Source organism: Amblyomma mixtum, chromosome 5 (genome assembly GCF_055824585.1).
Source record: "Amblyomma mixtum isolate Tamu chromosome 5, ASM5582458v1, whole genome shotgun sequence".
Taxonomy (NCBI): domain Eukaryota; kingdom Metazoa; phylum Arthropoda; class Arachnida; order Ixodida; family Ixodidae; genus Amblyomma; species Amblyomma mixtum.
Genome location: NC_143016.1, coordinates 159,959,887 through 159,976,026, shown reverse-complemented (window position 1 = coordinate 159,976,026; position 16,140 = coordinate 159,959,887). Strand labels below are relative to the sequence as shown.

The 16,140-nt window shown below is 47.1% G+C and overlaps 1 pseudogene; it reads right to left on the bottom strand.

Moving 5' to 3' along the window:
• Positions 1 to 228: 228 nt before the first annotated feature.
• On the bottom strand, positions 229 to 1,260 carry LOC149344298 (uncharacterized; annotated as a pseudogene).
• Positions 1,261 to 16,140: the final 14,880 nt, after the last annotated feature.

Sequence of the window (16,140 nt, the reverse complement as noted above, 5' to 3'; positions counted from 1 at the left end):
ACGCCGCCTCCCTGTCGCATTGTTCGGTCACAACGATAGAGTGAAAAACGATGAGCGGTCGTGATCTTGAACCTGTGAATGCAGCCACGTTTCTGTAAGCACTAAAATATCGGTATTGCAAGTATCTAAGACAGAAGTTAAGGAAGCGCGTTTATTCATGATGCTACGAATATTAGTAAAAAAAATTGATACGTGGGACGCGTCTTGTCCACTTCCCCTCGCGCTTTCCTAACTTGGGACGTGTTCACAATCAACATGCTCGCCGCTATCTCGTGGTTCGTACGCGGCATTTTCGCTGATGGTGTCTGTTGTCGGGTCATAGACGAACTGTTTTTTATTCATGACTAGTTTAGTGTATCTTAACTGGAAAGTACATGGTTGGGGCTGGCTTTTAGCGTAATCAATGAGTTTTTTTCGGGCATGGCGTGTGGCGGGCGAAAAATCTTCGGAAATAGAGACATCATTTTCTTTTAGCTTTGCTCGCGCAGAAAGTGCTTTGTCTTTTGTTTTCGTGCTGGCGAACTTGACAACAATTGGGCGACACTTATCGGGCGTGTAGCGACCTATGCGATGGGCGCGTTCTATTGCTGTGTCGGGTAGGCTGTCGATTGCTTCGGCTAGTGCTGCCCTTACGTTCGACTCTGACTGTTCCCATGACTCGCGAGAATCAGGGATTCCATGAAAAATTAAATTATTGCGTCGAGATCTATCCTCAAGTTCGTCAACACGCAGTTTTAAAGAGTCGAGCCGATTTGTCTGGACTTGTGCTGACACTTGAATTCCAGCAATGTCATCATCGAGACGGTCTAATACCTTTGTTTTTTCTTCAAGATTGTCTAACCTCGTCTGGATTGCCTCAATTTTGGTCTCGATGTTCTTTTGACCAACCTTAATTGCCTTAACGTCGCTAACCAACTCGGCCTGGCCCTTAGCGGATTCTACAGATCGTGCCTGGAGGTCCTTTAATAGCCGAAAAAGAACTTCCATCTGCTCCGAAGGATTGGCGGGCAAATGTTGCAGTTCAAGTAATGCTTCAGTATTACGCGTGGTGGGCCCCGGATTAGTCTCTACATCACCGGAGCGCAGTATGAGCATCGCCATTGAGAAACAATCGCAGACAATTAACACAAAGCACTTGTTGGCACGGAAGCAATAGCAAGAACGGGTCGTCACTTTTCTTAGCATAAAGCGAAACGTTTTTACACACCTGCGAAGGGTAAAGATGCGCTGCATGAGCCATGGTGTTCCAAATGCTGCTTCCGTGCCAACTAAACGGACTGTCGCTCAGACAGCCGCTACTGCGCTACTGCGCGTGTGCAACTGGCGAGCGCGGTGGCGGCACCTCTTAGCCACTCTCGCAGCGACTGCGGCGGCGTGCGAGCTGTGCGCCGTGTGACGTCACTGCTCCTCGCGCATGCGCAGTATGGTCCGTCAGCTCCGCCAAATGGCTCGGCGACTCGGGTAGTGTTGCTTTCGCAACAAAACGCTTTCTTCCCCGCGGCGGTGGCTCAGTGGTTACGGCGCTCCGCTGCTGACCCAAAGGACTCGAGTTCGATCCCTGCCGCGGCGGCTGAATTTCGATTAAGGCGAAATTCTAGAGGCCTGTGCAATGTGCGATGACAGTGCACGTTAAAGGACCCCAAGCGGTCGAAATTTCAGGAGCCCTCCACTACGGCGTCCTTCATAGCCTGAGTTGCTTGGGACGTTAAACCCTAATAAAGCAATAAATCAACCAACAAAACACTTTCGCCTCTACACACCTAAGACAGTCAAAGTGCCCCTGAATTTAATTCAAAATATTTTCAGCTAAGAGGCACTTTTTGATTAGAATTCGTACTTGCGGTGCTAAATCAAACTGTATCCTTATTTTGCAATAAGATGTTGAGAGAAAAGAGACGAAAAGAACTGTAAATAAGAACTCACGATCTCTCAACCTGTTTAATTAACAGCACTGATGGTTTGGTTTGGTTTATGGGGTTTAACGTCCCAAAGCGACTAAGGCTATGAGAGACGCCATAGTGGAGGGCTCCGGAAATTTCGACCACCTGGGGTTCTTTAACGTGCACTGACATCGCACAGTACACGGGCCTCTAGAATTTCTCCTCCAAAGAAATTCAAACCCCGCGGCCGGGATCTAACCCGCGTCTTTCGGGTCAGCAGCCGAGCGCCGTAACCATTGAGCCACCGCGGCGGGGTTTACGGGGATTAACTTCCCAAATCGACTCAGGTCATGAGGGATGACGTAGTGAAGCGCTACGGAAAGGTAGACCAGCTGGGGTTAAAGCGGTAAATTGGTTTTTGAGTAAACAAAATGGCGCAAGATCTGTCTCATATCTCGATGGACGCCTGGGGTTCTTTAACGTGCACTGGCATCGCACAGTATACGGGCCTCTAGAATTTTTTGGCTGGTTGGGTTCACCTCCATCGGGGCCTCCATGGCCGGGATAGAACCCGCATCTTTTGAGTCAGCAGCCGAGCGCCATAACCACTGAGCCACCGTGGCGGCAGTTTTACAACTTGCGTCCTTGCAGCACCGCACAGGAGAAATTTTTCCTCGAATGTGCCGGCGCAGCTCACCTCGACTGATGACGCCACCGCTGTCTTCGGCACCGCTTCCATCGAGGGCGATCGGACGTCGACGCTCTTGGAGGGCTGCTTTTGCGTACCCGTCGTAGAGCCTGCCGCGGTGGACGCTTTCTTGAGCGAGGAGCGTCGCACCGTAGGAGAGGTGGCTGCCAGAACGGGGCCCGGTGCCTTGCCTTCAGATGCCGCTTGCTTGCTGCTAGCGACTGCGGCCTCGGATGTCGGTGAAGACTTGGCGGGAGCGTTGTCAAGGCTCTTGCTCGTGGTGCCGCTTTTGAAGTCGCCAGTCTTTCGGAAGAGGCGCATGATGCTGTTGCTACGTACGAACGGGATGCCGGCCTTGCCGTCATTTGCTTCAACCTGAGGTGAGGCTGCTGACAGTACGGGCGTGTGGGCTGAAAACAAATAAGTAGGCTTAGCTTGTGCGCCTGGGTAATGGTAATCTGGCGGGAACTGGGCAGATGAAAGTGGCGACTGAACTATTCCAAACTAGGATGCTTGGTTTTGATGCGGTAATGTTCGCAAACTACGTACAATTCTTTAGATAGGTCTGCAACCTGTCTTGTGCAGTCACTAAAGATATATGCGAATTTCAACCGTCCTCTCCAGTACCTTCATTTCCAAGCCAAGGATGACGCACAGCGAGAGATGTTACCCTCAAAAGAACGGCTTTCATGCTCTCACAAAGGCGATGAAGACGGCACCATGAGCGCACGACCGGTTCCTCATGTGTCCTGTCCTATCCATTGTTGCTAAACAAAGGTGTCGCAATGCTAACCCTAACTTCTCAGCAAAATGGTCAGTGCGCGTCACAAGACTCACCTTCCACCTCCTCGGAACTTCCAGCGCCACTGGAGATGGGCGAATCGACGGGAGGCGGCTGCTCACGGGTCAATCGCCGAGCAAGGCGGCGATGAGTACGCTTCTTGCCCGGAACACCGTTTTGGACGGTCCCTTTGCGCGCCGTCGGGGACGGAGCACGGGACGAGCGGGTGGACGCAGCACGCGACGAGCGCATAGACGAGCGGTTGGACGGAGTCTTCTTGCGTGGAGAATGCCCCGCGGACACCCTTTTCGCTAGCTCGCTGCCATCCTCCATGAGGAGACGCCTTAGAGTCGGTGGATTCCCTGCGAGAGAAAATTTCCTAATCTCCGAAGAACGCTAGAGCCGATCTGGAACGGTTAAGCTTGCAAGCGCAGCACGAGATTGCACGCACGATGGAGGCAGTTTCTTCTTCTACTGTTTCATTTCGTCGGTCAAGCGCGGTCAGCGTTTAATTTGCTTTAAATTGAAAAATAATGAAAGGTTGAATGTTGAAGAGTTCAGTTTTGTTTTGTGCTCGTGTTGGCGTGTAAAATATATTTGTTAGTATATTCATTGCGTACTTTAATGCAGTTCAGAAGAATCTGAACATTTCAAGCAGTGCTTTCCGCTGAATCGTTAATTCTTGGGATCATAGCTTTCTGTGAAACCTAACTGGGGCAGTGCCATCGGCATTCCGTTGCTTCTTGTGTGTTTGTCATGCTTGATTCCCCACGTTATTTTGTTTATAGCAGTAAAGAAAATGCGGTATGTATTACTTGCAAAGCACCTTCCTTTACGTATGAATATAGTCTGTACATATGCAAAAATTGTTAGTGATAATTCTTTGTTTTCGAAAATTAGCCCTTCTTGTAATAACTCATTTTTCATTATTCATTCCTTTTCAACTATACTGCATGGCTTTGGTATTGCAAACATGAATATGGACTTCACCATGTTAAACAGAATGCATATCCTCTCTTCGAACTTCGAAGCCAAAAACAATTCACTATCAAATCATAGTAGGAGACTGATGGCGAAGAAAATGACTGCCATTCTACTGGAGGGAAGCTTTGTGTAAAGTGTTAAGTACCGAAGAAAGCCAGGTGTGTTGTTGCTGGGTAAGGGAGAGGTAGGGGTTTTTGTGAAGTGCCTGCTGGCGTCGGACCAACTCAACGACCAGCGTGCCCTCGTGCTCCACTGCAAGGATCTTTTGAGTGTTTATTATGTCGCTCTTTAATAAAGTGTTCTCTCCCCCTCGTCTTATTGCGCCACAGTGTTTAAGAACAGTGATATGTCGTCGCTTGCACATCCTGCTGGCTCCTGATAGTGCGTAGTAGTGGCGGGTTGTGTCTAACAACGACGAGTCAGCAGTGAGTAAGTGAGTGAGTAAGTGAAAGACTTTATTGTCCAGAGAAGTTCACTTCATCCTATCCTCCAGCTCTCCCTCTCAGTCGAGAGACGAGGGCCAGGAGTGATTGGGGTGGAAAGGGTCGCCGCGTCAGGTGCTGTCCTGGGTTTCTTGAATCCCGGCGGCCTCTGTTGTTGTTGCGACTGAGAGAAGGATGAAAAGGAAATTGCACGGGCCTGCCAACTGGCTCCAGCCGAGCCACCACCGCTGCCACGTGCAGGTAGAGGAGAGTTAAAAGATCAGAGGAAAGAGAAAAAGAAAAGAAAAGACGCGCGCCGCAGCAACAACCGCGTCCGCTGAAGCGGACGCTTGCTAAAAAAAAACAGATAAGCGGCCGTAGCCGCGATTCGTCACAGCCAGTCGGATTGCTAGGAGCTGGTGCACAGGGTCCGGGCTGCGCAGCAAGGTCTCCTGGGCGTCTCGACCGTCTATTTTATTCACCCTGCCTGGAGATTGTATGGACTCCCAAATAATATTGTCTAGGGTCGCTCTCGCCCCACATTTCTTACATTTGTCATCCTCAATGTCCAGTATAATATGTTTAATATTGAGTGCGGGTAGACGCCTGATTGAAGACGTTATTATTGCTGATTATTAAGCGTCACAATAGGCGGGGGAAGTTGCCTGCGGTGTTGTCTGTAGTGCTGAGTTGCTTCTGGATATGATGCTATAGTCGCCCTTCTCTTCCGTGCTTCTCGAGGTGGGGCCCTTCTTGAGCTGCTCATGGGCAGCCTCGTTGCCACGGAGAGATTCGTGCGCGGGGTCCACATTTTGTTAATTGGCCTGTCCAATTTTCATTTTCTTATAATTCTGGCGGTGAGGGGAGAGACCCCCCCCCCTCCCCCCCGCTGCTGAAATTTTGGATTGCAGTTTTGCGGTCGCTTATAATATATTTGGCATTTGATCCGACGCAAGCCAACGCAATCGCAACTTCCTCTGCTGTTTCCATATTTCTCCCCCTTATGGTGGTGGCGGTGATAGGGTTTCCCCGGCCGTCCACCACCACGGCTGTCGTGTATTCAAGGCTCGTACTGTCGTGACCAAGACGTGTTAGCAACTGTGTCCGCGTTCCCGATTGGTTGAAATGGTCGTGACGTCACTGCGCGCGAATTTTGACGGTTGTCCACCGAAATATGTCAGACAGTTACTGCGCAATTTCCTTTCCTCAAATACTATTTTCGACTGGCGTCCACCGAGATATGTGAGACAATTACTGCGTAATTTCCTTTCCTCAAATACAATTTTCATTTTCTTCATTACGGTCCCTTTTTCTTCTTTCTCTCCACTTCCTTCCTTCCTGTACGGTGCGGTTCAGGTGTCCACCGTGATGACAGAGAATTACAGCGCCATCTCCTTTCGTCAAAAAGCGTTGCGTTCAAAGGGCAACGCATCGCGCCGAACGGGTGGCGGCGTTCCGTGGACTCCCTGGCAGCGCTGCAACGCGCTGTCGCGTTCCACTCCTAAAGGCAAAAATTAAGCGTCATTAATTGGCAGTTAATTAATGCACCAACAGAGTGTGAAGTACCCGGGTTCGAACCCGATCGTGGTGCCCCCATTTCGATGGAGGCGATACGCAAGAGGCGCCCGTGTGCTGTGCTATATGAGTGCACGTTAAAGATCCCTAGCCGGTCGAAATTATTCCGGAGACCTCCACTACGGCACCTCTTTCTCTATTTCTTCTTTCACTCCCACCTTCCTCCCTTTCCTTACGGCGCGGTTCAGGTGTCCACCGAGATATGTGAGACAGATACTGCGCCATTTCCATTCCTCAAAAACCAATTTTAATTTCAGTGCACAATCGCGTAGCAGAATGCAGCACTCAGGTATAGTGCCTAGAATATACTGGCGAGTATATTAAAAGTCAGGCTTTCGCCTTTCACCGCTTTAGCCGCTGGAATTCCTCGTAATTTGTTTTTATTTCCATCTCCTGCCACGCCTAAGTAGCTGACTTTTTCTTTTGGTTTTTCGCCTTATATGCGCTCCAGCACTTCGGCTCTCTTTGTCTCTTTTATTTGTCTAGTTCTGGGTGCATGTTTTTTGCGAAAGGGGGAATCCTAGTGCGGCTCCTGTTCTCCTTGTTAATTTCCTCCTTTTCTTCCATTCCCCTGTCTACTTTGAGTTCGATTTTGGCTAGAGCGACTCTGCGCGCTCTAGGCATATTGCCTAGAGCGCAATATGTCTTCTATGTCTTCTATGTCATGTCTTCTATGTCATATATGTCTTCTATGTAGAGAGGAGAATTTTTGTCTTCTATGTCATATATGTCTTCTATGTAGAGAGGAGAATTTTTCCCCCTCCAGACAAAAGACTTACTAAAGAACAAGAGGTTACGTGGCGTCGTCTACAGACGAGATCGATACGCACCCCATCACTCCTCACGCACATTTATCCAGATCTTTACAACCCCAACTGCAAACACTGTGGCCAACGTGCTACCTACGATCACATCCTGTGGGACTGCAAAATAGAGCCACCTCCGGGTGATCTAGTTACAGCTCCTTCTCTCGAGCGGTGGGAGACCGTGCTGGCTAGCTCTGACCCCAGAACGCAAGTTTTGGCGGTTGGGTGGGGCTGACAAAGTCGTCGAGGGCTATGTACTCTCGACCACTTAACGCGACCTCTTGCCAAGCTCTTCCGGGCGAATAAACTGTTTTACAATCAATCTGCGCGCACGTCTTATGCTTAGCCTCTCTACTTGTGATATCTTTACTGCCTCTCCTAGTTCTGCCTAAATATTGTGCTCCCCGAGGGCTAAGAGTTTCTGCGAATATGCGCATAGGGGTAGCCCTAATGCTTTCTTGATACATTTTCTTATGAGGTTGTCAATCTTGTTTCTCTCTGCTGCTCTTAAATTTAAGTATGATGTGGCGTAGCTGATTTTGCTGATTATGAAAGCCTGTATTAGCCTGAATAGGCTTTTCTCTTTTAGGCCTCCTCTCTTGCTTGTTACCCTTTTGATTAGATTGAGCGTCTGCATCGTATGTTCCTCCAGCTTTCTGATGGTGATTGTGTTATGCCCATTCCTCTGCCTGTGTAGGCCTAGGATTCTGATTGTTTCGAGTTCGGGTAACTTACTGTCCCCTACTACGATCTGGAATTTCGAAGGTGGCTTCTTCCTCACTTTCTTGTCGTTGTATGTGAAAATCTCCGATTTTTCCGGCGAGCATTTGAGCCCTCTTTCTGCCACGTAGTTTGCTATATTATCCGCTGCTGGCAACAGAGCTTGTTCTATCTTCGCATCGCTGCGCTGATTTTTTCACATTAATGTCGTCTGCATACATACTGAATTTCAGACTCGAGTTTCCTATGCTTTTTCGTTAATCTGGAAATTCTCTCATGCCCACGGTGAAGAGAAGGGGTGAGAGCACTGCCCCTTGTGAGGCACCCTTGCTTCCCAGTTGTATTCCGTCCGACTGGGTTTCCAGAAAGTTTATACCTGCTGTCCTCTCTGTGAGGAAGTTTTTTATGTAGCAGTAGGTCTTCTGTCCTACCCCAGCCCGGCTGATACATTCTATTACCGCTGCGTGCTTAATATTATCTAAGGCCTTTTTTTTTTAGTTCAAGCCCTAAGATTACCTTCGCGTCTTTGGTTTTAGATTCAATGATGTCATTATTTATTAGTAGCATGACACCCTGTGTGCTGGGGTGAGGGCGGAAACCATACATCTCGTCTAGCCACAGCCGGTTTTCTTCCATATAGTTCAATATTCTCGTTTGGGCGACGTATTTCATGAGTTTGCCTACGCAGGATGTTAGAGGTATGGTCTGGAGAGTTTCTATTTGCGGCTTCTTTCCAGGTTTGGGAATCAGGACCACTTTGGTCGTTTTCTATTAACGGGGAATTTCTCCTTTCTTCCAGTATTCATGCATATACCTCGTTAGGGCTCTTATGGAATTATCGTCTAGGTTTCTTAGTACCCTGTTCATGACCTCGTCCGGGCCGGGGGCTGATCTGGTTTTTAGTCTCACTATTTCCGCCCTCACGTCTGCCTCGGTGATTGGTGCGTCCAGGTTTACATTTGGCGCCCCTTCGCAGCCTGGGAGATCACTCTTACTCGTATCCCCTGTTTAGGTTTACGTCTATTTGCCCATGAAGCTTTCATCGCTAGCCTTTTCGCGTGCGTGCCTAGCATTTGTCATGTCAATCCTCGCCTTCGTCTTCAATTTTTCTGGGTTGATCAAGTGCCTAAGGATATTTGAGGTTTGCGGAGATTCATGTTCCTAGCCATTTCGCCACATTTTCGCCACGAGTCAGCAGAAATTCCCCCACCTGCAGGACAGGACACCAGTCACAAGGTTTCGCACGATAGCTATGATGAAAACTTCAACAGCATATGACTAAACCTCTCACTCTTGCATTTAGGAAATATAGGTTCGTCTGACAGCATCCACGTCAAGCGTAAAAGTATCTGATGAAAGCAGCGCCGCGAAGAAATATATTTGACCTTCGGTGGACAGGTCAGCTGTTCATTTCACCGTCGACAAATGCTCACTGCTGCACTGCCATTTGATGCACAATCCACATAATATGAGGGCAGTATTGCAGTACAACTTCCTTACCGCCAGGCTACTTATAGCGCTACTGTGGAACAGTAAGAATGCTAGAAGCTTGTAGTCGGTTTAAAAAGACAAGATGTGACACTGTTCTCTTCATGGGTAACAAACTAAAGCGAAGTCCTCCCGTTAAAAGCCAACTGGAATAAAATTTTCACCCCGTGAAAGGAATTTTTCTAACGGTGTCTCAAGAGAGAGTATTAACCCCAAAGGTGGTATTCATAATAGAAACGAATGTGTCATGAATCGGTAGCAAGAACTGTCGATTTACCGAACCTAAGTTAGAAATTATGTGAGCTGTTAGCTGTGACGTTTTCTAAGCTCAGTTCTGGCCGTAGAAACCGCGGTGCGGAATAGGCACACGCTACAATCGTGTGCTGTGAGCGACGTTGCCGCCAGTCACATTAATTTGCTGCGCTGCGAACAAACTGGTGCCAAAGGGGAACATTTTCCTCTTTGCGACATCTGCTTTCAGCGAAGAGAGATTTGGATGCTGGTGGACCTTTTGTGAGAATTGCGTTTTTGTCTTCAGTAGCCACAGCAGATGCGAAATTTACATTAATTCCGACCAACCAGATAAAGACATCACCATAAAACCACGTGACGGAAAACAGGTCCGTATGCCGCACTAAGCTCACTGTGGGCCGTACATAGGAAACGTAGGCGGCGTGCACGGTCATGCTCCTGACGACTACACAGCACTCGGACACGATGAGCTCGCCTAATAATTCAAAAAAGTTTTCCCCGGCATCACAACACGTCAGCCAGGCCGCATTTCGCCAACAATCCCTGAAGCACGCTTTCGTTCATTCGCAATGGAGCCGGCCTAAGAAGGGACTCGGTTGCCAATACCCAGTTCTTGTCTCGTAAATTTCATAACTCCGCAATACGGCGCCTGTGGACGCGGCATCTGCTGTGGAGCAATTTAAACGTTTATAAGAACAGAAAAGGCTTTCTAAGAAGATTAGATCATTGTCACGGTTAGTTTTATGATGTCAATACATATTATAAGCTATTCAATAGCTGAAGTAAGATTTCGTTGCAGTTGGCTTTAATAACCAATATCCTATTTCTGTTTAACTCACCCTGGCGCACGTTCCTACGGCTTTCTACACTTAGTCGTTGAGCATCGCACTTCACAGCTCTATCCTGGCATTGCAGAAATTGGGAAATATGGGATTTCTTCTTCATAAGCTACCGCACGTTGGCATAAAACATGGCCGGTACATGTGAAAGAACAGGCGGCTGCTGCTAAACTCACGAATCAACATCCCTTCTATGATCATTCGTCGCGTGACTATTTCATACGCCCTTCGGCAGAGAACAGATCGGTGCACAGTCAACGCTGCAAAATGTTCCAGTGCAAGCTTTACATCTTTCTCGGCTGGACTATGTGCGCGGTCAGGTGATCGAAGCTGCCGTTACCCTTCTGCGACTATTGATGCAAGGTACTTCACCGAGGATATGGCATGGCCCGATGCCTTCCAGGTGCACAAGCTTGAGTGCTGCCTTACGCACCAGCTATCTCGTGACCAACGGTCAGTCGTCTTTGTTCTGCTGCTGGCTGGCAACAGTCCGCTATAACCGCTGGAGCACCTCCGACTTGGCCACATACCGGGTGTTTTTTTTAGAAGGTCCAAAATTTTTTAAAAAAAAGGTAAATTGCTTTAGATTTATGTTAGCACTGGGGCTATACTGGAGGCTACGGCGGGCGCCAGGCAAGAGGAAAACTGCTTTAATTAGTTCGCTGATTAACTAAATATGTTAATTAACTTTTCTAATTTTTGTTTTAGGGGGTATGTTGTATTAGGAGAATTGGAGATCGTCCTCTAAACAGTCCAACCGAGAAAAAAAAATTTAATTAAAAATGTTTCACGCACGTTACGAGGCGCGAAAAAGTCACCCTGTTAGGCATCTTCACACCGTAACTCAGCGGCGGGAGCGCCTCTGACGAAGTTCACTCCGCCCTGCGCTTTGCGTCACGCGTCCCGGACTGGCGGCCTGCGCCATCGCTGCTTATCTCGCTTCGCTCCGCGGCCTCACGGAATGCCCCGTTGGAACAAAAACGCACTGGCACAAAGCGCAGGGCGGAGCGAACTACGTCACAGGCGCTCACAGACGCCGTGTGACAGTGTGAAGCTGCCTAGCAGGGTGACTTTTTCTCGCTTCGTAACGCGCGCAAAAAAATTTTTTCATGAAATTTTTTTTTCTTGGCTGGACTGTTTTTAAGACAATCTCCAATCCTGCAACTACAACATATTCCCTAAAATAAAAATTGTAAGAGTTAATTAACGTATTCAGTTAATCAGCGAACTAATTAAAGTAGTTTTCCTCTTACCTGGCGTCCGCCGTAGCCCTCAGTATAGCCCCAGGGTTAGAATAAATCTAAAAGAATTTACCTGTTATTAAAAATGTTGGACCTTCTAAAAAAAACACCCGGCATACGCGCAGCCTTCCTGGTGAGTGCCCGCTGGCAGCACGTAGGCATACAGCTAGCAGATGACTTTCCCGCCACCTTGTCCGCAATAATGAGCATGGCAGGCACGTGCACGTGTGTGTCGTCGGTGACGCGAAGCACAGCTCCGAGCAGAGCGCATTCGTGGAAACCCAATCCATCAGGTAAGCATCCTTAGAAACCTGTGGTCCCTGCACTTCCGGCGTCCTTGGTCGCCCGGTAATCTGCCTGCGGAGCAGCGTGACTACAGGAAGGGATCTTGGGGGCTAAACATCTGGTTTCAAGGAGTAAGGCTCAGGGGCTGTGTCGGCGTTCGTTATCTCTGATTTATTGCTCACAACGACATTTCAGGTAGCTTTTTGATTGAATACACCTTCCTTCGCCATCCTTGTAGTCGTACCTTACGTGGTGTGCAAGACGCGACTTTATTTAAAATGAATAGCATTAGCGGTTTCTTTCTAAGCCGTCTAATGGGGCTATTCTAGTATTTGCCGAAGTCCTAACTCTCGGAGCGGTGAGGGCTAGGGTTCATATCACCTCCAATAGACTTGGAGCGCTGGTGATAAGTAGCACCACAACATGGCCCAGAAGAAAATTCCTTGGGCTCTGAACTTTTGGCAAAAATTCTACTCATACACCAGGAAGAAGGCTGAAAGCCCGTTACTTGACAATGACCTTCCTCCTTATAGAAGGAGTGAAAAATTATGACAAAAAGAGAGAGATAAATAAATAAGAAAGCACAGTAAAACAGACATCTAATCCGTTTGTGTAATTGTGTCATCAACGACATAACCAACAATATCGATTCTAACATCAAACTCTTCGCCGATGACTGCATTATCTATAAAACAATTAACAGCTACGAATACCACATTTCACTCAGCGATTAATTGAACAAAATAACCGAATGGTGCAAAACATGGCAAATGACGATAAACACGACTAAATCTGTTTGCATGACGGTAACAAGAAAAAGGCAACCTTATGATTTTCCGTACTTTGTTAATGGCAGAATACTGACGAAAGTTCGCCAGCATAAGTACTTAGGCATCACACTAACTTCTGACCTCAGATGGGACGCGCACATTGCTAGCATAACCTCGAAAGCATTACGCAAACTATTTTTTCTTCGAAGATGTCTGCGCCTTGCACCCACATCGATGAAGCTTCTCGCATATACTACTTTCGTTCGACCAGTTTTAGAATACGCTAACACAGTTTGGTTCCCTTATTCAGTGACTGATGTAACAAAACTAGAAAAAGTACAGCGTAAAGCATTGCGGTTTATACACAACAAATATAAGCGCACAGATTCACCAACTAACCTCGCGGCTATTTCGGGTTTAGCGACGCTATCATCAAGAGCGCAACAAGCACGACTAAAATTTTTATTTCACCTGATGCACAACTACTACAACAAGATAGACGTATCAAAATACATATCTTTCTCACAATCACGCCCGTCGAGGCATAAACACGCAAGCGCGATAACAGAATACTCATGCCATAACCACACGTTCATGTATTCGTACTTTCCCCTCGTGATCAGAGAATGGAATCGCCTTGATCCCTCAATCATAACTGTAACCGCATTATCTCAGTTCACGTCACGGGTAGAATCCTTGTCAATTTACTAATAATGCAGTTTCACTGACATACTCAACCGCCTCTCATCACTTCATTAGATTGTTAATTAATCGTGAAGAAAGTCTCTTTTATTTTTTCCGCTGCTGTGTTCCTATGTGCTCTAATTGAATTCCTTATGGCAATACTCCACCCGACTCCTAGACATGTATTTTTCTTTTCCCTTGCTAATGTTTACCTTTTCTTTTATTTTGCTTGTTCCTTTCTGTTCACCTGTGTTTTATCTGTATTCACTTTTTTTTTTAATTCCAGAGTGCACTGCTCAAATTTTTATCATGTTTGTCATTTTTGTTCGCCCACCTGCTATGGTCCCTGATGGGACTGGCAGTATTGTAAATAAATAAATAAATAAATAAATAAATAAATAAATAAATAAATAAATAAATAAATAAATAAATAAATAAATAAATAAATAAATAAATAAATAAAATATTAAATAGGCCAAAAAATGGCCAGATACAATGTAAGAGTTCTTGGCCTTTTTTCTCGCATCCGAAATGAATACTAGGAGGCACAAGAAGCATCGATACTGTTCGAACTGCAGCTGTTTGATTCAAATGAGCTGCGTGCTGCAAGCACAGATATAAAACACTAGATGAAAAATTTCGCACAATCGTGAAAAAATAAATAACCACAAAAGGCAAACTCACACAAGCCGGCGTGTATTTGTGTTTCTGTGTGGTTTTTGAGCACGTCTGTTGATTTGAGCGAGTGCGTAAAAAGTTTATTGAACAAAATAGTAGAGTGGTGGTACGTAGATGATGTCCATACTATGAAGGTCTCGCACCGCATAGGCCCATTCGACTGCCTTGAGTGTCTTGGTCGTCGCTGGCCTTTACTGAAAGCCACGCCTCAGGTTTTGGAGCCGTCATGAGATCTAGGTGTAGAGGATGCGCTTCACAGTCCCAGATTATATGGTCGAAAGTAGCTTTTCCCACGAAAGATTGAGGGTCGAGGGGCATCTTTGTGAATCCATCCTACACATCGCACACATACCGTGAGGGAGAACTTTTCAGTTATGTTCTGAACTGATTGTACCGATAAGTCGGCGATCAGAAAACGCCACAAACTACGGATGGCGCCTGAGGAGTCTGTGAGGATGTCGAGGTGGCTTCGAGATGGCAAGTGGACAGAGGATTCTTAATGCATTCTGAATGGCCAAAAGCTCTGTCTGTGTCGAAGGCCAGGAAAGGTATCAAGCGTATGAGCATGCTGCAACTGTGGTAATCATTAAGGGAAAGCCAAAACCATGGTCACGTGGTCTGCACTCACACTAGCGTCGACATGCGCCACGTGCCGCCGCAGTGATGTTTCAATCGAAGACAAGACGCCATCCTTCCCCACACTAGACTCGCTCAGGTGGCCTCAGTCTATTGGAGACATAGGCTAATTGTCTGTAACTTGCTGGTAAAGTCACGGCGGTCGCAACGGGCAGGAAACGATAGGCAACACAGAGCCCTCTTCCATATACTTTTGAAAGGCTGCGGATTCAGGGATATTGTGGCATTTCCTGCACCGTGCTTAGGGACGTTGGTGGATCAGTTCGTCATTGACACCTTCGTCACTGCACGGTAACCGCCGTCCGAGTAGTTGTCATAGCAGCTCACCTACCGGTTGCGCCGATCACTACGACTGACAACGACATACTACTACGACGCGAAACCCAGGAACAGGTGCTTAACCGCTGTCGCTGCAAAACAGCTTCGTTTTAGTCATTTTTTCATCAACCTTTACACACCTCAGGTAAAAATATTCCGTCTTTTGTGGGAAAACGAATGCGAAAATTGGTCGAGGTGGTTGGAAATTAGCGACGAAAGAAGCAATGGTTTTGTTCGTTTCGGGATATGCCATGCAGACCTACCTACTTAGAAAACAGGAGATTATTTTCTATCCCACCGTCGAAATGCTGCAGTCTCAGTGCATTCTGTGTGATTGCCACTTCTAGCAACTGCACGCTGATCCGGACTGCACATTTTTCATAAAAGTGGTTCTCGGCTCTCGATGTCATACCCGCAGTTGAGGAATGCAGCCGTACCTCCTACTCTCGCATGTGCAAGAATGCAATTCGAAAAAGGGGATCGCTGAAGCAAAATCTATTGTGTCATCCATTAGACGCTACCAGAAAACGGAAGATTTTCTAACGTGAGCTAGCTAGTTGCAACATTTTACAGGGAAAGTGTCTCAGAACGAATTACCTCAGCCTCTTGTCGCCTAAGTGTGCGGCGTCTGCACTTTTAAGAAGCGCCTTTTGTTCTGACTGAATCAATTTCGGTACAGGTTCCTGGACATGTCATTCCATTCAGGGCTCTCTGTTGCTACATTTTCTGGACACGTAAAAACTGAATACAGCAAAGGTCAAACGAAGATTTTGCTCCTCGAGTCCCTCATATCGGAAGTGCAAGCTACTATGTGAAAAGCGTAAGTTATGAGGACATACATGGTCTGTTCTGAAAGTAGTAGGACTCATTTTTTTTAAACATTTATTCATGTTAATAGTACAAATGATTATTATTTTTCAAAGTAACACCCTTCCGCATCTACGCACTGCTGCCAGTGAGTTTTCCAGTTTTCGTACGCCTCTAGGAACGCCTGGACCGGAATGCTGTTTAGCTCCCTCGTCACGGCCTGTTGAACCCCCTCTACCGATCCGTGATGCTTCCCCTTGAGGGTCGATTTTATTCTTGGGAATAG